This window comes from Vulpes vulpes, chromosome 11 (assembly GCF_048418805.1).
Source record: "Vulpes vulpes isolate BD-2025 chromosome 11, VulVul3, whole genome shotgun sequence".
NCBI classification, from domain to species: domain Eukaryota; kingdom Metazoa; phylum Chordata; class Mammalia; order Carnivora; family Canidae; genus Vulpes; species Vulpes vulpes.
This window is the reverse complement of record NC_132790.1, coordinates 99,523,264-99,550,949: the sequence shown is the minus strand read 5'-3', so window position 1 is coordinate 99,550,949 and position 27,686 is coordinate 99,523,264. Positions and strand designations below refer to the sequence as shown.

The window sequence follows — 27,686 nt, the reverse complement described above, 5'->3', positions numbered from 1 at the left end:
AAAACGGGGCTCAGAATCTCGAACAGCAGGATGGAACCTATCACCAAGCCCCAGACACTGGAATATCCACCTCGACTACACACAAGCCCATTTTAGAGAAGGGAGGGGAGGGGGTCATTATACAGAAGAATACAAAAACATTATAAAGTTGATACTTACAGCTCCGTATCAAAGTAGGATGTGCCAAAAAAACACCTACACGTTTATAAACCGCATCTCAATCTAGAGACAGGGTCGGAAAGCTCACCCCAAAAAGCAGACGCTTCCACAGGAGAGGAGAGGACAGAGGATTAAGAGATGTGACCCAACAAGCAATCTGTGAACTTCAGCTGGGCGACATCACCAAAAGAACACTCGATTCCTTTTGCTTAGGTAGAAACTGCGTTTCAAAGCAACAGAAAGCAGCAATTCTTAACACCGGTTGAGCACAGGCATCACTTTCTGATAGAGTCAAATCAGAGCACCTACAGCACCGCAGTTCTGTTCAAGGGAAGTCTAGAAACCAAAGCAATTTCCATCTTCAGGGCGCTTCAGCGCTTTGGCATGCCCGCAAGTCTCCGGAGGTGCCCTAGTAACACAGTGCGCGTGATGGAAACTGAGGCACAGGAAGCAGGACAGGCGGGTTCGCATGGAGGCTGTGGCTGCAGAAGCAGAGAAGCCAGGTACTCAGGAGACATCACCTCCTTCTTTTTTTTTGGGGGGGGGACATTAATCTGCAGGTGTCCCCGGGGTGGGGGGCCTGGGATGTGGGGGTGTGGGCCCCGAGGGCCAGCCGCCTGGCTCCCACATGCAGGGCAGCCGTTCAAGGAAAGTCACAGCAGCAAGTTCAGGGAGGAACCGGGGAGATGTCGGTTTGCAGGGGGACCGAGAGCCACGGCAGGGGGGGCGGGGAGGACCCGCAGCTCCGGCACCTGCTGCCCCTACAAGTCAGGTCCCACCTGCATCACCTGGAGGGGTGGGGGCGGGGGGCGGGGGAAACGCCGGGTTGCCCGCACCCTGCTTGCCCGGAGGGGACGCAGGGGGTCGGGGAACTTTCATCCCCGTAGGCCCCCCGCGACCGAAGCCCCCGCGTAGGGGGCATCCCCGCGGGGCACGGAGGTCGGCGCCCCAGGAAGACCTGGGGTCATGCGCGGCGCTTGCGGCTCGGGAGAGTCAAAGTGGCGAGAGAGTTCGGAACCGGGAGGAGATCCGACAGGGACCGAATGGAAACAGACCTTGCATTTAAAAAAAAAAAAAGAGGAAAACCCCCCCAAATCGGCGTGCGCGCTGCGGCTGGCGATCCCCAGCGCCCCACGCGCCCCCCAGGTCGGCGCCCCCGCGGTTGCAGCGCGGACCTCCCCGGGGCAGGGGCTACCCCCTGCGCGCCCCCCCCCCCCTGCGCCCCAGGGCGCCCCCCGCGCCCCCTAGGTCGGCGCCCCTGCGGTTGCAGCGCGGACCTCCCCAGGGCAGGGGCTGCCCCCTGCGCCCCAGGGCGCCCCCCGCGCCCCCTAGGTCGGCGCCCCCGCGGTTGCAGCGCGGACCTCCCCGGGGCAGGGGCTACCCCCTGCGCGCCCCCCTGCACCCCCCCGAGCCCCAGGGCGCCCCCTGCACCCCCCGTGCCCCAGGGCGCCCCCCAGGTCGGCGCCCCCGCGTTTGCAGCGCGGACCTCCCCGGGGCAGGGGCTGCCCCCTGCGCGCCCCCCCTGCGCCCCGCCCCCGCGCCCCAGGGCGCCCCCCGCGCCCCCCGCCCGCCCGGGACTCACCGCGGGGTCCGGGACAAGTTGCCGGCTCCGACCAAGGAGCCCCCCGGGCGCCGGGCGGCGGGTGCGTGCGCCCCCAGGGCACCCCGGGGTGCAGGCGGCGGGCGGGGGCGGGGTGGGGGCGCCCCGGGAGCCGCCCCCGGGCACTCACCGCGGCCTCTGGCAGCTCCCGCGCGGGGACTCGCGGCTGCTCCCGCTGCGCCCGGGCGAGCTCGGCCGCGCACATCCCCGCGCCCCGCGCCCCGCGGCCCCCCCGCCCGGCGCCGCAGGACCGGCCGGCGAGCAGTTCCCCGCGCGACCTGCAGGGCTCGGCCGGCCTCGGCGCCCCGGCACCCCCGGCCCTCCCCGAGGGCTCGGCCCAGAGCCCCCCGGACGCCGGGCTCGGGGCGCCCCGCACGCAAAGCCCGGCCTCCCGCGCCTGGTCCCTGGGGCGCCCCCGGGTCAACCTGGGCTGCAAACGATGCTCTGGTCCGCACGGTCTCCTCCAGCTCCGCGCTCCTTCCTCCCTCCGGCCAAGCTCCCTGGCTCTCTCTGGTTTTTTTCCCTTATGTTTTCTCTCTCCCTGCCCCCCCCCTCTTTTTTTGGTTATTTTCTTGCTTTCTTTCTTTTGCTTTCCTGCCTTTCATCACCCCCCTTCTCTTGCCCTCCTTCCTGTCTTTCACCCCCTCCCCACTCTCTCTCCCTCTTGCCCTCCTTCCTGTCTTCCTCTCCCTCTCCCCGCTTTCCCTCTCCTCCCTTCCTTCTCCTCCTTCCTTTTTCTTGGTCAGACCGACAGGATGGCAAGAGCTGTGCTGTGTCCTGAGACGCCCCCCTCCCGCCTCCTGCCTCTGGGGCCCCGAGGGGGTGGGTGGCCTCCTGCGGGCCTGCGGGTGCGGAGGGAAAGTCGCAGAAAAATGAGCTGAGGAGCTCGACCTACTGTGGAACCCGAGTTCTCAGGTGTCTGCACCCTTGTCAGTGTAATGGAGCCAAGCAGGGCCCCATATTCCTGTAAGATCTGCAATTCCTTCTCAAGGAAGTCTGCTTGTTTGTTTGTTTATTTCTTTTTTAAAGAAAATACTTTTTTTCAAAGGCAATTCCTTTGTAAAAGCTGCCCCCCTTAGCAGCTTGAAGTGTCCAGGAGCTCCGGAGAACTACCCTCCTCAGGGGTGTTTTGACTGCACTTAGTCAAGGCCAAGCACCCAGGAGGAGCCCTAACACTGATCCCTTTGCTCTTTCTAATCACGCCTAAGTGCAAACGCAGAGACACACGCACACCCTGGGGAGGTCCCACCGAAATACAGGTGACTCTTCTTGAACTTGCAATGATCTGCTTTTAACATCAAGTGACTGACACTCCTTTACCTGGTAGAGCCGAAAAGCAAGGAGAAAGAGTGATGCTTGCTATGAAATAGTAAATGGAATACAATGGAGACACCCTTTTTAAAAAAAAAAGGATAAAACAATCATAAATAATTGGATTAATGTAGATAAAGCTAATATATAGGCTTCAAAGGTACTCTCTCCCTCCCTCTGTGCTTTGCTCTTTCTCGGTGCGTGTGTTGGATGCCACTTAATCCTCACGACAAACCTAAACTTCGATGTAATTGCCTCACAAATGAGCATAAGGAACTTGGCTAAGTTAAAACCACCGGGAGCTGTTTCAATTGGAATGTGAACCCAGTGCATTCTTTTGTTTTGTTTTACGATTTTATTTTTAAGTAATTTCTACACCCAGCGTGGGGCTCGAACAAACCCAGATCAAGGGTCTTGTGCTCTGCCGACTAACCAGACAGGTGCCCTTGACTCTTGATCCTTTTGATTCAAATGCTGAGTTTCTGGTATCCTCATGTTACAGAGAGGACTGAAGCATATATAGGTGATTCACTAAATTTACTAAAATTCATTGTGTGAGAAATCTAGATCTTCTAACACTCTACTGCTTAATTTTTATTACTGTTCAGCTAAATCACCAAAATGTTATTTCAACCTTACATAATCAACAGTGAACTTAAAAGAAGTCAGAAAAATCCTTTCTTTCTTTTTTTTTTCCACGTAGCCAGTCCTCAGTTTCTTCATAGGGAGCCCCATATATTAAAAATGTAATACTTTTCTTCTCATTAACATAATAATGAATGTTGGGGGGGTGCCAGGGCCAGAATAATCCCCAAATTTGCATATCAACAGGAAATGCAAGTTAAACTCATGCCTGATCTTTACAATTCTATTTAAACTTTTCAAGCTACATTTTGTTTTCCAATTTGCACAAAAATTTTAAACAGAAAAAGTTCTTTTGTAAGGTAATAGAATATCCTTGCAGTTCATGAATATCTTATTACCGGTAGGAAATAAGACAGTCTGGTTGTATATAGTGCCTCTAAACTTATAGCTGAAAGTTGAAAATAAAGATTAATCCATTTAAATTCTTTTAAACATTTAAGATGTTAATGAGAACTTTTTGGACTATTCAGTTATTAAGCATACATCATAGTTTTAGTTCTGTCTTGTTGCAAGAAGAGAAACCCTGCAGGAAGCCAATTCACCGATCCACTCTTGATAGGGGTATTTTAAAGGAAAAAAAAAGAATGAATATAGAGTATACAGCAAAAGAAAAATAGCATGGTTAATTATTTTTAGACTCCTTTTCAGCCGATAGTCAAGTGTATTTCCCATAAGAAGTCTTAATCTCATTAAAGTTTACCAGAAGTTTAAGGGTTTTATCAAAAAAGCTAAATCCCTTCCCAGAAGGAAGTGATGCAAGTTTGAGAAGATTTCTCTTTTAAGGGATCTAATAAAGAGCCCCCAGGTAATGAAACTCAGAAAACTGAGATTTACAGAGGTTGGCCAAGGTCATGCAATTTGGTGAGTTATACGGATGGAGGAGAAAGCCAGTCCTCCTGGCCACCATGCAGAAGTTATTAAGAGTGGAATGCATTGGTTCTAGCAACTTGCAAAGTAGATCCTTAAAAGCTGCCCTTGTATGCAACACTTAACACTGCTTGATAAAAGTTTTTTTTTTTTTTTTTTTTAAGGTCCTTTAAATGCACCACTGAGCCAGCAAGAAGGTGAAGGAAAAAGCCAAAATCATAGAGCCAGGACTTCCTGAAGGCTTGTAAGTACTAAAGATGGCACTGTCCTGGGGGATCTACCTATCTCTGTAGGCCTCCCCAAACCTAGAGCTGCAATTGTAACAGGGCTTAGAAGTGCCAGGGACTCCTTAGAGAGCAAGGTGAAAAGTCAGGTCAGAGACTCCTGCGTAAAGCTGAGGCCACTGAAAAGAAACATATGTAGTGCAAAGGTGAACTGGCAAAAAGAAAAAACCAGAAGTCGAACTATTCCCACCCCCGCCCTTCCCTCGCCATGCCAAACATAAATGTTTGCTTTTGTCAGCTTGACTCAGGCAGGTATATTTATGCCAGAAAGCTTCTGCTGAAAATTCATAATCAGGCCAGACTTCAGATGGACAGTAGGGCTAGGATTTACACTAATTATGTGGCATGAAAACTCCCAAGTTAAAAATCTATAATAAAGTGGTTCCAGCTGGACTATGCCAAACAAAAATGGAGAGAATTTTATTACTTAACTCTCACTAAAGGAACTTACTGAAAATGAACTTATAAAACAAAATGATACTGAAGTAGGAGAGCTGAAGGGACTCCATTTTAGAAAGGCTCCATCTCTGCTGTTTTTCTGCTAGGCCCCGTTTGCTCACGTTCCATATTTTGCCTCTGAATATGCCAAAGAAGTTATGTTCCCACTTCAAGGGGGAAGCAAGAAAGTTAATCGTTTTCAGAATTTTGTCCTAGGCCCCACACACCTGATAACACCTAAGTTGAGCCAGATCCCAAACACGTTCCCAGACATTACTAACCTTAAACAAATCTCAGCTAATGCTGGCATCGATACCCCTGCCTTCAGTAATTCATGGAATAATACCTATTGTTCACCCAACACTCACCTTTGATTAGACCCTACCATGGATTCCTGAAGAAATACATACCCTAGATCTTTTCCAACATAAACCCCTAGCCCCGGGCCACGATGAGACCCATTCTCCTTTCCTCTCCGAGTCTTGCAGACATTCCATCTGCTATTCTCTGTCAGCCACCCTATTCGATAAACTGTTCTCACTTTCTCTGGCTCACAGTTGATTTCTAATCGAAGTGAAGCCAAGGACCTTCTTGATATGTCCTGTGGGACCCTCCCCTGTGTTCTTAGACTCAGCCTGCCTGAGTTAATACTAGATAGATCAGATATTAAAGGAGGGATAAGCAAAGAATATAGTAACAACATAGGTAAATCTAAGCAAACACTAGCAAAAAAAAAAAAAAAAAAAAAAAAAAGTCTGGGCGTACAGATGGCCAACAGACCCATAAAAAGGTTATCACTCATCATCAGGGAAATGCAAATCAAAACTACAATGAGCTATCACCTCAGACCTGTCAGAATGGCTAAAATCAACAACACAGGAAACAACAGGTGTTGGAGAGGATGTGGAGAAAGGGGAACCCTCTTGCTCTGTTGGTGGGAATGCAGACTGTGCAGCCACTGTGGAAAACAGCATGGAGTTTCCTCAAAGCTAAAAAATAGAACTACCCTATAATCCAGTAATTGCACTACTAAGAATTTACCCAAAGAATACCAAACTGCTAATTCAAAGGGATACGTGCCCCCCAGTGTTTATAGCAGCATTATTAACAATAGCCAAATTATGGAAAGACGTATTGGCCCAAATACGTCCATTGACTGATAAATGGATAAGGAAGATGTGGTATATGTATACAATGGGATATTACCCAGCCATCAAAAAAAGAATGAAATCTTGCCATTTGCAATGGCATGGCTGGAGCTAGAGAGTATACTGCTAAGCAAAATAAGTCAGTCAGAGAAAGACAAATACCATATGATTTCACTCTTATGTGGAGTTTATGACACAAAGCAAACAAGCAGAGGGAAAGAAAGAGGCAGACCAAGAAACGGACTCTCAGCTATAGAAGACAAACTGCTGGTCACGCAAGGAAGATAGATGGAGGGGATGGATTAAATAGACGATGGCATTAAGGAGAGTACTTGTGATGAACACCAGGTATATGGAAATGTTGAATCACTGTACTGTACACCTGAAACTAATATTATGCTGCATGTTAATTGGAATTTATATACAACTAAAAAAAAAGGGGAGTGGGGAGTAAAAAAGAACAACTAAAATACTAGACATAATGGTGTATAACTTGAGAGTTAATTAGACTTAAAGCACTCTAAGTGCTTACTTGTGTTGTTGGTGTTGTGCCCAAGATTGCAAATCCGAGAAACCACCAAGGAGTCGACACGGATGCAAGCGCACGCACGAGGGTTTATTAGCGAGCTTGAACTTGGGTCCAAGTCTACCTGACACAGCGGAGCAGGGACTTGGACCCCGAAGTGGGTAACAGCTGGGTTTTTTATGGGCTGGTCTAGGGGATTTTCAGAAGGGGTGGAGGAATTTCTCAAGTTCTGTTTACATTCTGACATGGGGCTTTCAAGGGCATTGAGCTCTGTTCTCATTCTAATATGGGACTTTCTACCACAGGCCTGAGCTCTGTTGTCTTTGATATGGGATTCCCTGCCGAGGACATTCTGCAGTTTCTATAAAGTTCAGCTCTTATTCACAGGGGCCTAAGATGGCTGTACTCGTGCTAATGTTAAACTTGAGGTGGAATGGCCTTGATTTTTCTCGGCCTCCACAGTTGGAAAGGAGGATAATGATACTATTAATTTTAGATTTTATTAAATTGATTATACATGCAGAAATTACTAGTATTAACCACTCAAAGAGGGGAAATACAGTGCATAAGGTCAACTGTTCCAGAGAGAAGAAAACTAGAATTAATAAAGGGCAATCTAAAGGAAAATAAGAAAAGAGAAAAAATGAAATATTAGAAAACACATACAGAAAGTACAAAAATAAGATGACAGGAATAAACCCAGGTTTATCAATTACAATAAATATAATTGGACGTAATTCTCCAGTTATAGGGCAAAGATTATCACACAATAGATAAACCAAATGCAGCTACCTTCTATTTAAGAGACAAACTTAAAACATAAGAGTATAGAATGGTTGAAAGCAAAATGATGGATAATAAAGATATATCAAACAAATATTAACCAAAAGACAACTGGTGTAGCAATATTGTAATCGGACAAAATAGACTTAAATTTTACCAAAAAAAAAAAAAAAAAAAGGAGAGAGAGAGAGTACTCAGTTCAGCAGGGTAATACAATTCTAAACTTGGTTACTTCTGGGAGCATTCGTGTTAAATAGGACAAAAAATAACAGTACAATAGGAAATTGATAATTCACCACGATAAGGATGATTTTAATATGCTTTTCTCAATATTTCACAAATCACGAGCACAAATCAGTAAGGACATAGAAGATCTGAATATCAGTACTAACAATGTGTCTAATAGAAGTGTATTGAATATTTCACCCAAGAATTGGAGAATACACACTTGTCCTTGACAAGTAATTCTTATGGAAGGTGTGGGCTAGAGTTTGGGCAAGGGAGCTTCTACCGGAGGTTGTATGTTAAAGCCTCCCCCCTCTCTCTTTTTTTCTGTTGAGATTTATCTCCCTGAAGTTTGCACTTCAAGGAATGGCCTAGATAAGATGATAAGAGTTAGTTTAGCTTGGGGGAGAAGACTTAAAAAAGAAAGAAAATCCTATCAGGTTTTGAATATCAACTTCTAGTTTGGCCAAGAATTTTTAAAAATCCTTTTAAATATCTTTCAGTTTCAGCGGGGAAGCAGTATATATTTCTGGCGGTACTAAACACCTCTCTGGACTTAAGAGGCATCCAAGAATTGAGGGCAAAAGCTATTTTATTTTTCTCTCTTTATTGAGCACTACAGACAGACCTAGAAGAGCTAACTCTGGTGAGAATCTCCACTCTTAGCTGGTTTCTGACAGTCTTCCTAGGATTTTATCCACGGGCTACAAGTGGGTTTAAAGCAGAGGGTGTATCTCCAGTATGTACCAGAATTTGGCAAGGTTTTTCATTAATTTTAATTTGAGTTTGTTACCCTTAGCTGTTTAAGGGGAAAAGACACAGCAGTTTATCAGATAATTCCTCAGAGTCTTGTCAACTCTGAGAGGGGTCCCTATGGAGGTTGTCCCTTCACGGTAAGGCCACTGACTTGGTGGACTTTCATTTACAGTCTTGTAGTCTCTTTAGAGTGGAAGGACAATTTAGACAGAGGATAAATGATAGAATGAGTGCTATAAAAGAGGAAAGTAGGAGTTGGGTCCATCTTTGGTTTTAGATACTTTTTGTGTCATTTTTGTGTGGGTGATCTTTTTTCAATGAAGCTATTTTGGAATCTTGAAGCCTTCTGAAGCCTTCTGCATACCAATTAAAATAGGTATCTCATTCTGTTTGTTTAATTTGGGAACACTATTTTTAAGTGCACTTCTTAAACGATCTTATCTAATTGGAACATTCCTCATAATGGCCATTGTAATTTCCCTCCCTGAGGGCTGGCAGCAATTTTGTTGGACCCTTAACCACAAAACAGAGTTCGACCCACATTTCCGTCCAGCCGTGTTTTGGGAACCCCGACCTGACAGTTACTAAGTTCTCAGGAGACAAAACAGTGATGTCCAATTCCAGGGTTTCAGGGTAAGATTTTGTCATTTTTGTAGATATTTGTAAGTTCCAGGAGCATAGCAATTAGACTTCAAATAAGCAGGTATGCTGGAAGGTGGCACACTTAACGCCTTCGAATTTAAGGATCTCATTCTTTTTCAGCTAAGCCTTTGAATCTCTTGGAGCCAAACTGATACCTAATGAAGATGTGCCACTGGGGTGGAGATCGTGCGGTGTTTTGGGGTGAACCTCATTGCACAGAGATTTTTCTTAAGGTTGGCAGGTGACCTAGTGTCAAGCTAACCTGTTCTGTGACCAATTTATCCTAACCTGGGAGTCTTTAGTGAAAAACATTCTAAAAGCTTTTAAGTGCTCAATTCATGCCCATCAAGTTTTGTGGCCTTTTATCATTCAAGATTCCCAGGAACAGCGGCTTTTACTTAGTGGACCCAGTCCAGCTTAAGCCACATCTAGTCTGATCCTAGATCCAGTGCAATTCTTACATTGGATCCAATCTGATCTTGGACCCAGGCCAGTTTGTAAGCTGAACCCAGTCCAACTACGGGCATTTCCCAATGCAGAATCTAGGGATTGGGGAGAGGACTGAACCAGTGGACCCCCAATGAATGGGGATTGCAGACTGACTGCAACAAATGGGGAAATACAGCTGCCGCCAGCAGTTCCCAACATGGAATCTGGGGAAGAATTCCGAACAAATGTAGAGCTGCCAACTAAACTACCAGCAGTTCCCAATGTAGAATCTGGGGACAACCAAGGGTTGGGGTTCCTAATCAAATAGGGAACTGAATGGAAAGTCAATTAGATTGGGACTTGACATAAAAAGAGTGGAGCCCAGAACTGAGAGGAACTTACCTACAGCCTTGGAAATGGCGGAAAAGGCAATCGAAGGATTCTCAGGTTACCACGCTGGTTTTTCTTGTCATCTCTGAAGCTATCAGGAGTTTGCTTCTGATGTTTGCCACTGGTGCCACCAAATCTGTTTTAAAAAATTCAGCAGAGTAAATTTGAAGATCTAATTGGCTTTATTCAATGATTCATGAATTAGGCAGCATCACAGCTAGCAAAGAAGAGAGGAGCTTCAAAGAGCTGTGCAAAATGGGAGACTTTTATAGGAAGAGGGCAGGGACAATGGAAGAGTGGGTTATGTCATCTTCCGTTGGGGACAGAAAGGGTCTATCCGGTGGATTACTTCACTACTGCTTAAGCCAGATTGACCGGTTTAAGATTACATTCCTGGGAGGGGTTGAAATCACAATTACACTAGGCCTGAAGTCTTAGTTTGCTGAAGTGGGGCTTAGCACAAGTGACTCAATTTAAGACCTATTTCTTCTTTTTTTTAGCAGCATGTATAAGAGATCGTCTTGATGACCTTGCAATAAGGAATGATTTCAAGCCCAAAAAGTTCAAAACGTAAAAGAGTCTGATAAATTTAATTACAAATTAGATTCTATTTGTTTGCTAAAAAACAAAACAAAACAAACAAACAAAAAACCTTGTAGAGAAAATAAAAAGCAGAGCACTAAAGAAAGATCTACAACATAAAATGGAAATTAATTGGAATATATAAAGGACTGCAAATAAAAGCCAGACAATTCCCCCAAATGGAATAAAGACAGACATTAAAACAAGCCTAAATAAAAAAGACCATCGCGTATAAGAAGATACACAATCTCCTTAATAGGTAAACGCCAATTAAAACTCCAATGTAGACCCAAGTTTTACTCAACCTGACTTCTTACACATCACTGGGAAGATTAATAATTTGTACAATCTGCCAGAAGAAAAAAAAAAAGTCATCCTTGTAAAAGGCAAACAATATTATGGACTATCTTTTCAATGGGATTTTGAGCATCAGCTAGCACAAAAGTAGGAAAACTTGGTCTGTAAAGGGCCAGATAGTTAATATTTAAGACTTTTCCACATACATTTGTTACATATCTTTTTTTTTTTCCTTTTAAAACTCCTTAAAAACATTTTAGTATCTTAGCTTGTGGGCTCTGTAAAAGCAGGCTGCTTGACCACTACTGGATTTGGTCAGCCAGCTGCAGTTTGCAGATTCCTGGCTTAGCGATCCTCCAGGATAATCTGACTTTATTGGTGCGTATACCCTGGGTGACTTTCTACTGACCATGCTATTTTGCAACTGGAAAAAGGGAGCCTTTATTGGAAACTAATAATAATGCAAATGCATTTGTTTGGGAATTTGTAGGAAAATGATAGCAACGGAAATTATTCTTGTTTAAACAATGCAAATAAATCTTTTCTGGCAAAGACACTAATGATTCCCATTGAAAAGATAACCCCAAACGTAACCCCCAAAGATAATCCCTGTGTATATTGACAGGCCAGTATAGATTTGGAAAAAAACTACACTTTAGCAAACTATTTTGGAAAACATTTGCATTATCTGGAAAGTTGAAAAAGCACATGATTTATAATCCAGCAATTCTACTTTCAGATACATATTCTAGAAAAGAGCCTGCACATGTGCACCTGGAGATATGAGCAAGACTTCATCACAGCATCATCTGTAATTAATAATAATAATAATAATAATAATAAAAAAACACTAGGAACAACACAAAAGTCCATCGGTGGGAGAATGGGTAAAATATTGAAATACATTCAAAAGGTGGAATACTAGGGATCCCTGAGTGGCTCAGCGGTTTAGCGCCACCTTCAGCCCAGGGAGTGACCTCGGGTCCCAGGATCGAGTCCCACGTCGGGCTCCCTGCGTGGAGCCTGCTTCTCCCTCTGCTTGTGTCTCTGCCTCTCTTGCTTTCTCTCTGTGTCTCTCATGAATAAATAAATAAAATCTTTAAAAAAAATAAAATAAATTTTTTAAAAAGGTGGAATACTAGAATTCGACACAGAATGCAAAATAAGCAACTGCAGTCAAATCAGTGTGGATGATTCTGAAAAACAATGTTGAGCGAAAAAGCGGGCAAATCCTGGGCAGGATTGTATAGATACGAAGAAAGGAGATGATGATTATGTAATCAAGGAAGCCCTAGATGAGTGGGTCAGAGAAGCGCAAACAAGCATTTACAATAGAACATGGTAATTTTCATAACTGAGTTATATACAAAGTTCATTTGATATGTGATAGGGGACTTTTCACCACTGGGCCTATCTGATTACTTCATCACTTAGCACTTTTTTTTTTTATTAGATTTGAGGAATTCGCCAGAGAGAGAAGAGGATAAACGCATTCAAGATGGAGAGAACTTAGAGAACATTCTCTCTGTCTCGACTCATGCAGGAGATGCAGTGTAGTATTTTGATGACTTCAAATGGTTTGGGGTTGCTGAGCACGGGAGGGATGGCGAGGGAGAGCCCACCGAAGAGGTCGGGGCCAGATCATGCAGGACTTTGTGCCTGCTGACAACGGTTGACGCTCTGTTGCAGGCCGGAGGAAGTGGTAGCACTTGTTGAGGGGGCAGGAGGCCCAGCTGAGGGCGCCCAGGCTGCGCCAGGACTCGAGGAAAGGTGGACGGGGAGGCAACAACGCGGGCAGAGACACCTGCCAGGGGCCACGCAATGATCCCAGGAGAGCTGCTTTTTCAAATAACCGACTGACCTCAGGCGGTGAAAGGTTTTTGAGCGGAATCCACAGCATTTGGTGGGTGTTTAAACACCGAAGGTAAAGAAGCAGCAGGAATCTAGAGTGACTCCCGCAGTCTGGGGCAACGAGGCCAACCTGCCCCTTGCCTGAGACAGGAGACAGTTGGCGGCCAGCGGTGGATAGGACGTCGGGTGGCTTGCTGAAATTGTCGCATGTCTGCCACGTGATAGAATCCAACAGGGGCAGGTTTGTGTTAGGGGCCGGGGACACCCGGTGGCTCAGCATTGGAGCATCTGCCTCTGGCCCAGGGTGTGACCCCAGGGTCCCGGGATCGAGTCCCACATCGGGCTCCCCACAGGGAGCCTGCTCTTCCCCCTGCCTGCGTCTCTGCCTCTCTGTGTCTCTCATGAATAAATAAATAAATCTTAAAACAATTATTTGTTATGGGCCAAGTGCAATCATTAACCGCGATGATGGGACAAAGAAGGCCCTGAAATGCCATAGCTTCATGACCCTGTCACCAGGCCAAGTTTTTGACCATAACTGACTTGACTGAAACCTGAATTTCCAAATGTGGATGGAGCCCACGCTCCGGCTACGCTGTCCCATGTGCTCCGATAGTGCGGGGCAGGACCCCCATGCGGACACGCGGCACCTTCCCCTGCATGAGGCCATGACTAAGCTCAGTTACAGACCTGGGTCTCACCCCCACCCCCAGGTCCCTAAGCAGCCAGAAATTCCTCTATTGACCAGGTACAGAGAAGGGGGATGCACGCTTGGCATCCACAAGCCTGGCACCCGTCCTAGCTTGGCGGGAGGGCTGTCTGTGGCAGGTACTCCGAGGGGGCCACCGCCACACGCTACGGACGTGGGCCTGTGACCCCCCCGGGACACCTCTGGGCTGCATCTCCTGCGGACATCCGAGGCCGGCCGGGAGCTGAGCACTAACCGGGCAGCCCCAGGGGGAACCCAGACTGGGGACAGCTGTTCAGCCCTGGCACCGGGCACCTCGCCAGCTCTCCTGCTTTCTGACTCTGACCTTGAACAGGGGCGCTGAGTGCAAGCAGTCGACGGGGACAAGCAAGATAAAGAAAAGTAATGTGGCTTCTAAGCAACCTCCAGGTGGGAACGCTTGCATCTCACCTCGATCCAGTCACCTTGTCAATATAATCAATTCCCAACCCCTCTTGGATCCGTAGTTTCCAGGAAAAGTGCCAAATGAAATAGAAATATCTTGATGGTACTCTTAGGGTTTTTGCTTTATCCCATAGCATTTCATTTGTGAAAATAAAGCTGACCTTTAACCCCGCCGTTCTTAATCCTTTCCACCAGACAGTCACTCTTACCAGTTCAGATTATTGCATTTATCCATGTTCTTTAAGTCCTAGGGACGCCTGGGGGGCTCAGTGGTTGGGCGTCCGCCTTAGGCCCAGGCCGTGACCCCACATCGGGCTCCCTGCATGGAGCCTGCTTCTTCCTCTCCCTCTCCCTCTGTGTCTCTCATGAATAAATAAATAAAATCTTTAAAAAAAATCCTAATGAAAAATCTTTAAAGTTCACCTTGATCCACACATGCATATGTACGCACACAGCGGCTTTCAGTGCACATTTGTATTATAATGTTTAAAATACCTGAATGCCAAATCCTAGGGAACACTCACTGCTGTAACTAATTGTTCTAAGACACGTTTTAATGTAAAACAACAACAACAACAAAATATTTTCCAGAATGGTGATGCGGGAATACTATTCCACAAGTTTGTTCAGTGTGCGTTACTACACTACAACTTTCAAAATTAAGCCAGAAAAAAAATTAAAGGGATGAAGGTATTAATAGGATCCATTCGCCCAGGGCAAAATGCATGGAACTGAAAGCTCCAAAAACGTTCAACAATGTGCTCGGTCTTGTTTTTGCTCCTATCAAACGGATCGTGTTATTATAGAAGAGTTTTTGTCTGTCCCCCAGCCCACCTGTGATATCTACGGTTATTGATGGAGGCAGCAGTTACATTCCCAAGGGAAACTAATCTCTTCCTGTTCCCCCTGGTTGTGCCCATTTCCTGCTGCCTCTCGAGCCGGGGAAGGGAGGCAAATCCCAATAAGGTATTTCTGCTGGGACTGTCTGACATCACAAAGATAAAGGATAGGTTTAGTCACATTCTTGCTAAATTGAGTCAGTATCAGGGTATTAAAATAGCTAAAGGTAACGGAGCCTATCCCCAGTCTGTTAAACTGACAGTCTTGCTTTTTACTCATTTGAAACTCAGTGGGTTTCTTTCTGCTAAGGAATTCAGGGTCAGATTAATTTCCCCGGTAACTCTTTGAAGTGGGTGTTAATAAAATTAAAAAAGGTTTCTCCATAAAGTACGATTTTTCTCTTCCTCTCATATCTCCGATAAATTGCTAAGGCCCAAGTTCACACGCTAGCAGGGAGTGATTAATCGTACTCTAAAGTCTCAAAGAAAAAGGGTCAGGTTAGCACTCTTCCATCACGAGGATGCTTATCTTCCGTCCAAATCAGTCTCTTGGGGGCTCAGCCTGGAAAAACCTCTCTGAACTCTGAGTCCCCCCCACCCCCCTCTAATCCTCTCACCTTGTTGCGGAAAAGCCTTCCTTAATTTTCTCCATTTTTTCTAGCCCTGTGATTTTTTTGGTAGAAGTCTTCAATACATATATTTCACCAACTTTCACTTCTCAGTTGCACAACACGGGGCTACCACTGGGCTCTTCCATCCTTTTTTTCCCTCCATGTGTCCACTGGACAAAGCATCTTTCTTCTCCTCTCATCTCCCTACCATGTCTTCCTTGATTGCTCTTATCCGTCCGTTTTTATAATTTCGTGAGGCTTATAGACTCATAACTAACTAACGAGCCTTCGACAGTTCGTCCAGCCTGTTTCCTGAGCCGCAGACCTACTTTTGCTTCCATTCGCAGGACCCTTCCCAGACCCTGCTCCTGTGACCCAGCCAATTTTACAGAATCAGCATTGCCCAAGCTCATCGAGCCTCGGCACATCCAAGTGGTCTTTCATGACTTCTTTATTATAGTAAGTTCCCGCGTCCTAACATGTTTAATCTCTACAGGATCTCTTGGATTCTTTCCCTACGTTCCATTCCCAAAGCCAACACTAGCCAGCATGAATTCTTTTCTCTTATTTTTTCCTGGATTATTATATCAATATTTTAACTATTATCCTTACAAAAAAACCCCCCACAATTTTCATCTTTTCCTTATCTCAATTCATTGTTTACTTTAGTCCCTGGTTGACTGCTGGATGAGGAAGGGAAGAATTATCCCCTACGAGTTTAGAAAGAGGCATGGCCTTATCGATGTCTTGCTTTTGGACTTCAAGCCTTGAGCTGTGAGACAATACATCTCTGTTGTTTTAAGGTGCCAGTTGTGGTACTTTGTTAAGACAGCCCTAGGAAACTAATACTGACATCTAAGAAGCTCATTAAATAGATTGAGGGGGGAAAAAAGATCTTCCAGGTGACAGTACATTCAAAAGGGTAGAGAAGTGGAGGGGTACCTAGAGGAATCCTATCAAAGCAACTGAATTGCTTAATTTCAACAGGATCTGTGTAGTTCAATGAATAATAAACATACAAATAAACAGTGTGTGGTGTTCCATTATTTCACACAGTGAATGTGTACCTCAGAATGAACAAAAGAAATGAGACACAAACCTTAGCCTCTTTTTTTTTTCCTGAGCCTGTCTCTTTGTGCCTCTCTTCACTGAGTATTTTGCCAATTGGAGGATGTATACTGTTGTGAAATATGCCTTTTTAAAAAAACAAACAAATAAAAAACCAAAAAATCATGGCTTCTAAACATAAGCCAAACACTTTATTTGGTTTTCAATGAAAGAAGCAGGTATCTCTTCCAATATGGACAAAATACTGCATATATTTTAATTACTGAGAGATCTTTTACAATTTGACACCTTCCTCATGGGCTTTCAAGGGTAATTTTGGCTCCACCTAATTTTTGCCTATCTAGATTTGAGGATCCCACTCTTTAGTAAGACTCAACTTTGTTGTAAAAGGTTATCTAATGTCCAGTTTTCTGTTCCTAAGGCACCTCAAAGTTGGTCACTCATCACCAGGGAGATGCAAATCAAAACTACAATGAGATGTCACTTCACACCTGTCAGAATGGCTGGAATCAAAAACACAAGAAACCACAATGTTGACGAGGATGTGGAGGAAAAGGAACCTTCTTGTGCTATTGTTGAGGGCGCAGCCACAGCAGGACACAGTATGGAGTTTCCCCAAAAAATTAAAAATAGAATTACCCTACAATCCAGTAATCGCACTACAGGATATTTACCCCCCAAAACACAAAAACAACTAATTCAAAGAGACACACGTACCCTTGATGGAAACAGCCCAGGTGTCCATCGATAGATGGATGGATAAAGAAGAGGCGGTGTATATACATAATGGGATATTGGTCAGCCACTAAACATAATGAAATCTTGCCATTTGCAACCACATGGATGGAGCTGGAGAGTATAATGCTAAGCGAACTGAAGTCCGTCAGAGGAAGACAAATACTATGTGATTTAACTCATATGTGGAATTTAAGAAACAAAACAAATGAGCAAAAGGGGAAAAAAGAGAGAGATGGAAAAGAGACAAACCAGACTCTTAACTACAGGAACAAACTGATGGTCACCAAAGGGGAAATGGAGGGGAAGGGTGAAGCCAGCGGTGGGGATTAGGAGGGCACTTGTCATGAGCACCGGGTGATGTATGGAATCAAAAAAAAAAAAAAAAAAAAAAAGACCTCAAAGTTGGAGGGTAGAGTGTAGGTCATCAACAGACCAGCAATTTTTATTTTCTTTACCAGGCCAGGGAAATTCTGAGACAGCTTAACAGAGGTTTTTTTTTTGTTTTTAGTTTTTTTTTTTCAGAGCTTATTCACGTATGACATTTTTAAGTATAAAAAAGAACTGCCCCATATATTAAATAGCTACATATATCATCCACATCAAACAACATGTGCATGTGTGTGCACCTACAGTGGGGAAACTGAGATGACGAGAAATCGAGGAATTCTCTGAAGTCATAGAACTAATCATGGGAAAACCAGGATATGAATTCACATAGTCTAACTTTGAATTTAGCATTTTTCTAACTTGAGTATGATGATTGTTCTCTCTCTCTCTCTCTCTATATATATATATATATGATTTTCCAGCATGGAGTTTCTCCACAGGGAAAATTTTGCTTTCCAGGCTACATTTGACAATGTTAGAAGACATTTTATTTTGAGAGGGTGCTGGTGGCATCCGGTGGATAGAGGCTAATATCTGAACATCTTACAATATATAGGACACCTCCTCAGAAAAAAGAGTTATCTAGTCCAAAATGTCAGTAAAACCGGGGTTAAAAAGTTGTGATTAGGATTAATGGCTAATAATAAATACGATTATAACATATGCTAAGAAATAATTATTTCTAAGCAGCGTTTCCTTTACTCTTGAAATATCCTTGATTAAGTACCTAGTATTCTTAGGGCACCTGGGTGTCTCAATGTTTGGGCATCTGCCTTTGGCTCAGGGTGTGACCCTGGGGTCCCGGGTTTGAGCCCTCATCGGGCTCCCCGCAGGGAGCCTGCTTCTCCCTCTGCCTGTGTCTCTGCCTCTCTCTGTTTGTCTCTCATGAATAAATGAATAAAATCTTTTAAAAAAAAGTACATAGCATTCTCAGTTTACAAATGAAGAAGCTAACATGGAGAGATGAATTTGCCTCAGCAAGTGACCAGGGCTAAAACTCAAACATGGGTATTTTTGTGGCTAAAGGCTTTACTTTTAACAAGACAGTCTAACTATCTCACTGACCGGAAGGTCATCCTATGGTAAAATGTGATTCTAAATAACTTTTCTGTTAAGGATTATTTTATGCTTTGGTTGCCTTTGCCCGACAATAACTATTGTATCCTTTATAAGACAATGATGTGGTGTAAAATTTGCTGAGATCAATTTTAGTTGGCAGACCAAAATCAATCATATAATGAACACAGGACATGTTATCCTGCCCGAAAAATAAATGTCCCTGCCTGATTTATACCTGGAAGAACAAGAAATGTAATTTTAAAATCCTTTTACCTCTTTTAAGATAAAATTTATAAGGTACTTCTGTGGTCACTCGGCAGCTTTTATCCACCTATATCATTGTTGAGAAATTCCTTTTTTTGTTTTTAAATGACTGAGAGACCTTAAGAGTTTGAATTAAAAAAGTGGTCATCAATAATAGCAGGCCGTGTAATTCAGAACAAAATTCCCACTGTGAACAGCAGAAAAAGGAAGAGAATATGATAAAATAGTGAAAAGAACCATGGGGTCAAGATTCAGGAGAAAGAGGTAACCCAGAATGTGAGTCCCTTTCTTCTTTCTTTCTTTCTTTCTTTCTTTCTTTCTTTCTTTCTTTCTTTCTTTCTTTCTTCTTTCTTTCTTTCTTTCTTTCTTTCTTTCTTTCTTTCTTTCTTTTCTTCTTTCTTTCTTTCTTTCTTTTTCTTTCTTCTTTCTTTCTTTCTTCTTTCTTTCTTTCTTTCTTTTTCTTTCTTCTTTCTTTCTTGACTTTATTTATTTATTTATTTATTTATTTATTTAGAGAGACTGTGTGTGTGTGCAGAGGCATAGGGGAGGGGGAGAGGGAGAGGGAGAAGCAGGCTCCCCACTGAGGAGGGATCCCATATGGGGGCTCAATCTCAGGACCCTGGGATCATGGCCTGAGCTGAAGGCAGAAGCTTTCCCCACTGAACCACCAGGATGCCCGTCACATATCACCTCTTGATGAGGTCCGAGAGCCTGAGATGGGCAGGGCTTTGACGATTTTGTACAGCAAGAAGATCAATGGACACCAGAGCCCACCACAAGAAGGAAACTAGTAAATCCCTCCGTGTTTTGTCTTAAAACCTCAAAAGGATATAGCCTAAGGAGTTGGGTGTACTGAAAACCATCTGCCCCTTCCAGGACACTTCAAACAGCTGTTTTCACCTTGGCACATCTTTTCCACATGTTGTTTGCAGAGCCATCCTTTTCTAAGACATATCTCAGACGAAGCTGTGAAAGATTTGGAGTCTGTAGCTCTCCCTGAGTCAGGCCCCCTCCCCTCCCCACCACCATGTTGCTCCTTACTGTCACCAGGACCTCCCGACTTCCCCTCCAGCACAGACATCGGTGCTCACTCTCTGTCTGGGAAGGACCTGAGAGCTCTGGAAATGATCTTGTTCAAACCCCCTCATTTTGTAAACGAGTAAACTAAGGACCAGAGAGACCAACCTATTTGCCCTAAATGATCTGCAGGAAGGTAGAAATGCCCGTTGAAAATTAGTAAACCATCATAACCCTAAGTATTTCGTGTAACACTTTAAGAAAGCTTCTAGCAAAGGCAAAGGACCTTTAGTAATGGGATTTCAGCTTTCAGCCAGTCCAAAGGGACATTCACAGATCAAAGAGGTTGTCTCACATAAATGAAATTATGTAATTTTGCTGCAACCTCTCAGAACCTCATTTTTGTCTCCAGCCTCCCAAAGGGCAGGTATAAAGGTCTGTTTTGATTTGTTTTTAAGATTTTATTTATTTATTCATGAGAGGCAGAGGGAAGCAGAGACAGGCAGACAGAGGAGAAGCAGGATCCATGCAAGGAACCCGATGTGGGACTCGATCCTGAAACTTCAGGATCCTGCTCTGGGCCAAAGGCAGACGCTCAACCATTGAGCCACTCAGGCGTCCCTAAAGGTCTGTTTTTAAAGTCAGTAACCTATGATCTCATGGCCCAAGGTAATTTTAGGTGGCACAAAAAGTATCTGTGGCCACGTTCTATCTACCCTCACTCTTGCCACTCAAGAGAGCAATCAACTGATTATTGACTCTTGTTTTGAGATTCTGGGTCTAGTCTCCAGGGGCCAAATATATTCAATGACCTTTTTTACTGAATTCTTATATTATTAATTTTTTCATTTTATTTTCTTGTGTTTACTAAACTAGCTGTGAATAATGAGAATTTTTGCTTCAATCATATATATATATATATATATGATTTATTTCGTTCTTTTTAAATTGAATTGACCACATATCAGTTTTTATTTCCCTAGAATTTAAGAATTGTATATTTTTACCGTATTGATCTATCTTTGATTTTTTAAAAATAAATCCTACATTTTATCATTTAATACACTAGTGATTTATTTCAGATGGTGGCATCTTTATTCATAAATGAGGTAAGGCCTATAGTTTCTATTCCCTGTGGGAGGCAGACAAGGTAATGGTTAATAGCTTGTCTTCTAGAACCAAGTCACTGGGTTCCATCTCAGTTCCACTATTTACTAATTGTGGGATCTTGGAGAAGTTACCTAACCTCTCTGTGAATAAGTTTTCTTATCTGTTAAAGGTGATAATAATAGTATCTATTTCATAAGCATTTTGTGAGAACTAAATGAATGTATATTCTTAGAACACTTACAATAGTGCTCATTATACAAAAAGTTCTTCATAAGCGTTAGCGATTTTCATGTCATTCTGGCCAGGTTAACCTCATAAAACACACTTGGAAGGGATCCTTCTTTTTCCATGATCTGGAAACACTTAAAAGGCAGAATAATTATTTATTCCTTGAGGATTTGAAATAATTCAGTTATGAAGTCACCTGAAACCTGTATCCTTTGGCAGGGGGCCGAGGATTACTCTTGGACAAGTTCACATTTTCTTTATCTTCTTGGAGTTGTTTTGAATATGGGAGGCTTGCTAGAAAATTACATGTACTATTTGCAAAATATTAAGATTTTTCAAGTGTATCAATATAGTGGTTTTGCCTTTAATCTTTTCCTAATGAGATTTAAAATGTATTTTTTCATTTGTGGCCTTTTCAAAGAGTCAGGTTATGGTTTTGTTTATCAACTTATTCTTTGCTTGTCCTTTTTTCCCATGTAATTCTGGTGTCATTCCTTAAAATTATTTTCTCTTCTTGGGTTTTTCTAACTTACATTAAATGCTTTAATTCGGGGGTCCCTGGGTGGCTCAGTCAGTTAAGCTTTCTGCTCAGTTCACGATCCCAAAGTCCTGGGATCAAGCCCCAAAGTCCTGGCCCTATGCTCAGCAGGGGAGTTGCTTCTCCCTCCCCCTCTGCCAGCTGCACCTCCTGCTTGTGTTCTCTTTCTCTCTCTGTCAAGTAAACAAACAAATCAAGTAAACAAAATATTTAAAAAATAATAAATAAAATTTGCTCTCTGATACAATGCTGGAAAATTGCTTTATTTTATTTTTTAAAAGATTTTATTTATTTATTCATGAGAGACAGAGAGAGACAAAGACACAGGCAGAGGAAGAAGCAGGCTTCATGCAGGGAGCCTGATGTGAGACTTGAGGATCACGCCCTGAGCCAAAGGTAGATGCTTAAGCACTGAGCCACCCGGACATCCTGGCAAATTGCTTTAAAAGTGTAAATAAATAGTTAAGGGATGTGTTCCTTCTCTTTTTCTAACATGAGCATACTATATTTATATGCTATTTGTTATGATTATATTCTCATTAATCAGTTAATTAATTTACACATATTTATTTAGAACTAGATGTTGTCTGGGGTGGTGGCAATGGGCATAGGCAGTGAAGAATAAACAAAACAAACATCGCCTTCAGGAAGAAAAAATGTGGTTGGTTAAATGTGCTTTGAGGAGGGTGAGATGCTCTTCCTCTTTCTTGGATCTGAACTGGATAGAATGCAGTTGCCTAACAGTTGGGGTCAATTATGATCAGGATTTTTTATTCAAAATGTAGACAATTTTAACTGGACTGAGCACATGTATTATTATTGCTCTTATCAATAAGGATTTATACGAGTGTGTTTTAATCAACTACCTACTGATGCATCGTAGAATATATGAAGGCTAACGTCCTCTTTTGTTAAGTAAACTTGGCCTAGGCTTTCAGAAGCAAGACGGTTAAAAAAAAAAAAAAGCTATATCCTAGACCCTTCCTTCTCTAAAAATCAAAAAATTAAAAAATAAGTCTAAAACAGCAACTGCAAACAGGAATGAAAGAAAATTTTAGTACAGCAGCAGGAGTCAAGCAAATAGATAGAGAACTTAGCCAGAAAAAGAGAGAGGTAGAATGTAATAGGCATTGTGAGGATTCCTGCCTCCGTCCATCCTGTAAGCTGTGGGGGAAAAGATGAATTCTATCCTAAAAAATATCACTGATCTTCACCCCTTCACTCCTCCCTGCCCCTCCCACACAGTCATTATAATTTTAAGAAAAATGAATGAATAGAAAAGTCAGCTTGGGGAAAACTCTCAAATCCTTTGAGAACACAAAATATAAACTCTGTCTACCAGCACAGCAGAGGCAGGCAAGTCCGCTAGGGATCCCCCAACGGGAGGTGAGCTGAGTACAGAAATCCAAGAAGTTGTAATAATCATCCAAACTACTTGGTCTTTTAAAAGTGCTTAGGGATCCAGTATAAAGGATGCCGAATGAGAAAATAAGATAAAATCATCTGAGGGAAGATGCACTTGGAGAACTGTAGGTGAAAGCCAGTCAATTTTCTTTTCTGTGATCCAGCCTTATGGTTAAAAACAAAAAAAAACCCCTTACTGGGAAGAGATTGTGAATAAGCTAGACCTAAGAGTAGCTCCATGTTAAAAAAGAAAAAAAAAAAAAAAATAGGAACCAAAACCTAAATCCCCCAAATCTGTGGACTGACTAGAAGGAGTGAACCAAGGCCCTGAACATTTTTTTTAAGGCAAATGAACTTTTTGTTATATTTTTTGTACAACATACACTTAGGGAGTCATAAGTGCACATCTCAATGAATTTTTACCAAGTTAAGACATCAGCGCAGTTACATTAAGAAATGGAATATTGTTAGTGCCTCTGAGGTCCCGCAGGGCCTCCTTCTAGTCACCTCCTACTTGTCCTAGAAGTACTCGGTATTCTAATTTCTGATCCCATAGATTAGATTGGCCTGTTTTCAAATTTTATATAAATGGAGAATTCGTGCAATAGATTCTGTATTAGTCTATTTGGGCTGCCAGGGAAAAACATAGTTGACTTCTGGCTTAAGCAACAGAAATGTACTTTCTCACAGTTCTGGAGGTTGGCAGTCCTAGATCAAGGTTCCAGCCAATTTGGTTTCTGGGAGAAGCTCTCTTCCTGGCTTGCAGGTGGCCGGGGGTCTTCTTGCTGTGCCCTCACATGGCAGACAGAAAGCAAGTTCTCTCGTGTGTCTTCTTCTAAAGACCCTGATCCTATCAAGTTGTGGCTGCAACACTTATAACCTCTTCTAATTTTCACTGACTCCTAAAGCCCAAATGCAGTCACGTGAGGTTAGGGCTTCAACATAGGAATTTTGGGTGGACACATTTAGTCCATAACAGATTCTCTCTTCTTGCTCAACACTGTTTGTGGTTTCTGTTTGTTCATTTTTACTACTCTATGGTATTTCATTGTGTGAGCATATCACATTCCCCCCCCCCCCCCCCCCATTTTATAGTTGAGATATTTGAATGGTTTCCAGTTTGGAAGTGACAGTTTATGTGTCTTTTAGTGAACACATGAATACATATGGTGAACACATGAAGATAATACCGACGTTGGGTATGTATCTAGAAGCTGAATTGCTGGGTCATGGAGTATACGTATGATTCAGGTTTAGTAGATAGATACTGCCAAACAATTTTGCAAGATGGCTGAACTAGTTTATATTAGCAATATATGAGATTTCTGATTATTTTCAATCCTTGCCAACTCAGTCATTTCTATTTTAGTCTTATGTTTATCAGCCAAAAGATACTCATTGAAGTCTTTTTTTTTTTTAATTTTTTTCCCCCTGAGTCATTGAAGTCTTTAGGCCATTTTCATATATAGTGAATTTCTAATGATGATATAAGAGAGTACACAGGCAAGGTCATCTATCTGTGATTGTTCATAGCTGGACTTAATTCTTCCCATTCATGCACACAATAAGGGAAATGAGGGCATTTGTACCAAAGCTCTATAGAATAAAAAATTTGGTCTCAGTAACATGGAAGGAAGACAAGAAGAACATACCAAAATTATTTAGGACCAAAAGAAGGTTTTGACAAAATTTCAAATGAATAGCAATGAAGGCAAAAAGAAATGGCATGAAACCTACATAGTAGCACTATAATAATAATCATTAAAGAAAGGAATTAGTATAAAAATTCTAACATAACATCATGCATTAAAAAAAGATCAAAGAAATAACAGTAAATTGCATTCTGCATTAGTATCCTAGGGCTGTGATAACAAATTACGACAAACTAGGTGACTTGAAACAACAGACATTTATTCTCTTGGAGTTCTGGAGGATAGTTTCTGGTGATTGCTGGCAATCCTTAGCCACCCTCTCTATCTGTGGACCTATCAAACTAGAAACCAAGTTATCAGCTTTGAAAATATAATGGTAGGTCAGGCATGGGATAGACATGACCATTCCTAAGGGAGAAATTAGAAGGACAAAAGGAGCCAATGGTCTCAAGCAAGTCTGAAACCCAGCAGGGCAAATTCCATTAGATTCAAGGCCTGGAAATAATCATCTAAGGCTTGATGTTCTATCTTCTGGGGCTGCAGTGGTGGCCTTACCCTCTCTGGCCTCTGTCTTTGTATCTGTAGCTCTGTCCTGGAACCATTCTGTTTTCTTGAAGGTCAGCGCATATTTGCAGCCAAGTAGTTTATCAGCTTTTTTTTTTTTTTTTCCTTGTAGAATCTCAAATGCCTGACAGCCTTCCTTCACTTTGTCCCATCCCTGTTCCTTCTTAGTCAAGGCTGATAGTGTTTCTGCAGGTATAATATTCTCAGAAGCCTTATTAGTCTCCCATGGAATTCACACCAGTCCTTGCCATCATACAAGAAAGTCCTCCACAAATCTTTCCTGGCTTTGATTGGGATGGGTGATTTGATCCATGAGTTATATACCTCATCTATTCAGCAAAAGCTCTTCTAGAATCCTTGGTGCTGCCTCTAGAACATACTATCTAGGTAGGCTGAGAATTTTCCAAATCATCAAATTCCGCTTACTTTTTGTTGAATAAGAGTTTCTTCCTTTCTTTCTTTCTTTCTTTCTTTCTTTCTTTCTTTCTTTCTTTCTTTCTTTCTTTCTTTCTTCTTTCTTTTCTTTCTTTCTTTCAGTTCCTTTCTTGGTTTATCTCTTTCTTTTCACATTTGACTATCAGCTTGAGCAAGGAGACACTACATTGAACCTAACACATTTGCTTAAAAATATCCTCAGCTAGGGCTGCCTGGGTGGCTCAGTCGATTAAATGCCTTCCTTCAGCTCAGGTCATGATCCCAGGATCCTGGGATCGAGCCCTGCATCAGGGTCCCTGCTCAGTGGAGAGTCTGCTTCTCCCTCTCCCCACCCCAACCCCTGTGCTCTCTCTATCTCTCTCTCTGTCTCAAATAAGTAAAATAAAATACAAAGAAATATTCTTAGCTAAATATCCAAGTTCCTCACTTATAAATTCTACTTTTCACCAAACTATAGAACATAAATCAGCAAAATTTTCTGGTGCTTCATAACAAGAATAATGTTTCTTCCATTTGACAATAACATATCCCTCGTTTCCTCCTGAGACCTCACCAGAAGCAACTTTGGTGTTTGTATTTCTACCCAATATTCTGTTCATGATGACAGATGTATTCTCTAAGGTGATAGAAACTTTGTCTACTGTGCTCTTCACTTCCATCTGAACCTTCCCTTGAACTACCTTCAACTCTCACATTTCTGCCAACTACCTCTTCAAAGCATCTAGAATTTTCTTTTTAAATTTTTTAAAAAATATTTTATTTATTTATTTATTTATTTATTTATTTATTTATTTATGAAAGAGAGCAGGAGGTAGAGTGAGAGGGAATCTGAATTAAACTCCATGTTGAGCACAGAGCCCAATGTGGGGTCGGTCTCACAACTGCAAGATCATGACCTGAGCCAAAAAACCAAGAGTCAGATGCTCAATTGACTGAGCCACCCAGGCATCCCAAAGCATCTAGCGTTTTCTGTGAAAATTCTTCCAGACTCTACCTATTTTCCAGTTCCAAAGCCACTTCTACATTTTTGGATATTTGTTACTATAGCAGCTCACTTTCAGTACCAAAATTGGTATTTGGGGTAGTTTCTTAGAGCTGCCATAACAAATTACCAAAAGCTGGTGGCTTAAGAAGAAGAAGAAGAGGAAGAAGAAGAAGAAGAAGAAGAAGAAGAAGAAGAAGAAGAAGAAGAAGAAGAAGCCTATTCTCTCACACTTCACTTCAGGAGTTCAAAATCAAGTGTCGACAGGACTGGTTCTTTCCAGAGTTTCCGGAAGAAACTCTCCCATGTCTGTCTCCTAGATTCTGATGGTTGCCGGCAATCCTTGGCATTCCTTAGCTCATAGAACTACTACTTCAATCTCTGCATCCATCTTTACATGACCTTCTTCCCTGTGTCCCTCTGTCTTTTTCTGTTTTGAATAAGACAGTCTCATGGGATCCGGGGCCCCCTCTAAGCCAGCATTACTTTATCTCAATTATTGGCTTAATTATATCTTCAAATACCCTATTTCCAAATAAGGTCATATCTGAGGTTCCAGGTGGACATAAATTTTGGGAGGACACAAGTCAACCCACTGCACACACCATAAGAGATCTGACCATAAAAGAATTAGGAAGAACCTGATTTTGGCAAAAAAAAAAAAAAAAAAGGAGAGTAAGTGAGAGAGAGAGAGAGATACAAACTAAAATAGTGAAATAGCAGGA

General features: G+C 42.7%; 1 protein-coding gene and 1 long non-coding RNA gene across 14 annotated transcripts in view; one reads left to right on the top strand and one right to left on the bottom strand.

Annotated features, from left to right (window-relative positions):
- The window catches only part of MME (membrane metalloendopeptidase), a 137,686-nt gene that overhangs the window by 94,415 nt on the left and 15,585 nt on the right, over positions 1–27,686 (bottom strand). For 6 of the 13 annotated variants that reach the window (XM_072727210.1, XM_072727204.1, XM_072727207.1 and 3 more), the window contains one exon: positions 10,216–10,339. The gene's annotated coding sequence lies outside the window, so the exon portion shown is untranslated. Of the gene's footprint in view, positions 1–159; positions 1,331–1,741; positions 2,010–2,184; positions 2,532–2,654; positions 2,744–10,215; positions 10,444–27,686 lie in introns of those variants that run through there. The other 7 variants (XM_072727205.1, XM_072727212.1, XM_025987799.2 and 4 more) reach the window with 7 other exon arrangements.
- On the top strand, positions 537–12,665 carry LOC112911329 (uncharacterized). The gene is made up of 3 exons (XR_003233359.2): positions 537–662; positions 4,747–4,826; positions 12,536–12,665. It is a non-coding gene; the product is annotated as an uncharacterized lncRNA (long non-coding RNA).